Raw genomic sequence first — 3774 nt, 5'->3', positions numbered from 1 at the left:
CCTCATCCCAGAAACCACATGCTAAATCGGCTCAGACACAGCAGAAAGAATGTGAACAAAGAGAGCTCCTTCACTGCAGTGCAGCTTGGATCAGATCCAAAAGACTCACAGGCAGGAGGCAGACTGCAAAAATATAGACAAGTAATTTTTAGAATAAACCTAGTTACTAATTGTTGCTTTCACTGGCATAATATGCAGACAGAAACCTGTGATTTTAGGCTGATGGTGTCTTTATAAAATGCCCTTTAGAAGTCCCCTTACATCAGAAGCACAGTGAATTGCCAAGCGTTCCTCTGGGTCATTTAGACCTACAGAGACAGACGTGCCCAAGCTTGTTTATGGTGGCAGTACAGATCTTAAAGCTGTATCCCATGTGTCCTGCGAAGTCAAAGTATGCTTTAAACAAACAGGGAGACAGAGAAGTATTGCTCATTTTCCTCTTTTTAGTACAAATCTGGATATCCATTTGTTTTCTTAAGCATTCAGCTCCTGAAGTTGGTAACTTACTAAAAACTTTGTTTATTTAAGGTATTTTTAGCACAGGGCTTAAAAAACAAAACTCAGTTGCCTTTTTTTGGTAATCTCATAATGTTACAGACAATCTCACAGTACTTTGAATTGTGACTCACTATTTTTGCAATCCTTGAGCTTGGCAGCACAAGGACAAGCAGCAACATGCCACAGTTCTATTTGTCTTGTGCTGGAACTTCAGCAAAGACTGGGCCTTACTGCAGTGTTACAGGTTTGAGGAGAAAATATTTATCTCCGCAACTGTAAACAGGTAAATGTAATTATCCTGTGTCATACACAGTGAGAGAGACCTGAGGTAGGTATGAGTAATATTATGAGATAGGAATATACATTGTTTTTTTTTCCCTGTGGCAAGTAGCCCTATTTTTATCTGAACAAAGGAACAGTACTGAACTTGCTACGCATACTCAAATCGCCTGACTGGCTGGCTGTCCCAGGCTAAACCCTTGTAACTAAAGATAAACAGATTGCTTCATTTGACATTGCTCATGTAGAAATTATATGCTGTTGCTAAGACATTAGTGCACATAAAAAACAGGCCCAGCCTGTGTTCTAGAATGTACAGATTCGTTGGAAACATTTCTTTGACCCCAGATTCTTCTCTTCTGAAAGTAGGTTGCTTCGTACTACTGCCCAGTGACCTACTTTGAAACCGCCTGGAAAAAAATAGGTGTTCCCAACTGCAGGCCCCATGCCCTGGCAAAGGCTGGAACCACCTGTGCAGTCAGGCCAGTCACAAGATACAGATTTCTGTTTTTTCAGCTTTGCATTTATTTATATACGGTTCAGTCAGCTGCTTGATCATTCTTATTCACCAAGAGCTACTGGAGGAAGAGTGGCAGATAGATAGGTTAAATTTGTATGTTTTGTACAATCACAACGATTACCACACCATTTAAAAGTAAACAGATCTCCTTTGTCTGTACCAAATTCAGGTAGTAAAACATTTTCTAAAGAAATTCTGAAGTAAAGCTGAAATTCAGTAAAATGAACGCCATCACCTCCAGCCAGGGGGATTGTTTTGTACACATAATGTGTGAAAATGAGGCAGAATCTGGCCCACAATAGATAAAACATTGCATTCTGACCTTAAAAAGAAGTACCTTTCAACTTGGTAATAATTATCATTGAAATAGTATAAAGAATCTATGCAGATAGGAAGTGTGCAACATTCAGGGCACAAGCTTTCCACACAGAAAAAGCCAAGGGACAGGAAAAGAGGTATTTAAGAAGCTCTCTGTATTCAGCCCACCCCCTCCCACACCCCAAAAATACAAGAGGTGGGCTCAGTACAGGCATGTAGATGGTTATCACAGATTAATAGGAGAATTAAATGAATCCAATCAGTGGTGGCTGCAACATGCTAATGGTGGCCTGTGTAGAGCACCTTGCTGCAGGCTATGGAGATTAGTTTAATTCCGCTAGGCCCTGAGTTGTGTGCACAAAGCCCAGCTCTTTTATCTCCTTTGACAGAGGGATAACTGAGGAAAATAATGAAACTTTTTGCATGTAACTGATTAATTTAATCCATAATTGTTTTTAAAATAGCCTGCATTCGATGTCAGCATGTTGCTGCCTGTGTTTGCTTTAGGTAACATCATTTCCCCGAAGAATGAATTTTTCAGGAGGCATTATTAACAAGGTTTTTAAAGAACTACCCATGGCAGGCCCATCTTGTTGGGACTTTGTTCTGATCTGTTGATTTGAATACTTAAACAGAAACTAAACAACAATAGCAAAGGCAGATTAGTCATAGGATTTAGCCATACTTAGAAAAAAACAAGGTAGGGCTCCTGTGTTTTCTGGTTTACAGAGAAAGCAGAAAAAAAACCAAACCAGAATCTCCTTCTCCATCTAGAGGGACATTAAAACCAAAGACATGCACACTAAAATCCTTAATACAAGTCTGATGTGCTCAAAACCAGGCCAGTCTTTAGATTAGTCTGTGGTTAATCTCCAGTTTAACAGATGCGGCCTTTCACATTTGTAAATGTTAGTTTCTCGTGGCCTTCCTCTCGGGACCCCGTGATATTGTTTGGCCAGGGGACGCGGTTCCTGGGGCAGTGCCTGGGATATACAGCACACACAGGCCAGCCTTGGAGCAAACATTTGGTCACCCTGGCACCATGCAAACAAAACAAACCTATTGGAAACACTGAGAAAAAACAGCAGTGTAAAGAAAACAAATGTGATATTGCCTAAATCTGCCTTTTGTCCTAAATTTATGTCTTTCCAATGCTGGTTATTGCCACGGAGCTCTGAACTTTCCAGTTACCATTTTCCTCTCTTCCTGTTTCTACATCCTGAATAATTACTGTTGGGATGATTTATTTCCTTTTTACTGTAAACCAGGATGTGCTAGCAGACGCAAGCCCTGTTAGGAGAAACGAAAACAAAAGGGTTTTGTTGGTGGTGGTTTTTTGGTGGGTTTGGTTGTCTTTTTTTTTTTTTTAAGGGGCAACTAGAGTAGCTCTGTACTGAATCCTGCCATTCACATGCGTGCTCACGCTTTGCGAGTGGAGGATTGAACGGCAAGTTCATCTGGCTTCACTGAAGGAGTTAGCAGCAGATAAAACACTGCCACATAAAACCCGTTCTTGGTTTTGTGTACTCCAGGTGTATGATGATACAAAATGAGTTAAGAGCCAGCTTGAAAGGTATAACGAAGCTTGATTAACAGAAAACATTTCCACATGTGTAGTTCACAGAACAAAGTTGCTCCGTAACCTGATTAAAGCTTTCCACTCTGAAGTAAACAGCCATTTCAATTTCAAATGTCAGCATTTCATCACAGGGGTTGTTTTGCAACCTGACATTAAAGAATTGTCACCCGGCTGCAGTTGGTTCAGAGGGCTGCTGGGGAAACGGGCCGCATGACGAGGGGCACGCTCAGCCTCCGGCAGGCGTGACGCACCAGGAGTCACCAACGCTCACCACATTTCTAAATAACATCTTTTTCCAGCTTTTCTAACTCACTTCTGCCCTTCCCGGCTTGTCCTCGCAGCCACAGATGTGAGGACAAGCCCTACAGCCTGTTCCAGGCTCTGCCGTAAGCGCTTCAGGCCGGCCCAGGGAAGCGGGGCAGTCAGACGCGCTGCCACCGTGGGCCAGCAAAAAGCTGGCACCAAGGGTAGCCCCTCTTTCTCCGGGGCCTTTTTCCCCTTTCTGTGGCCCTTTTCTGTGCCAGGCTCTTCCCTAAGCGTTGCCTGGGGCCATGACAGGGGGGCTAAAACAAGCGCCCCT

Source organism: Egretta garzetta, unplaced genomic scaffold (genome assembly GCF_000687185.1).
Source record: "Egretta garzetta isolate BGI_Z169 unplaced genomic scaffold, ASM68718v1 scaffold112, whole genome shotgun sequence".
In the NCBI taxonomy this organism is placed as follows: Eukaryota; Metazoa; Chordata; class Aves; order Pelecaniformes; family Ardeidae; genus Egretta; species Egretta garzetta.
Note: the sequence above shows the minus strand (reverse complement) of the source record.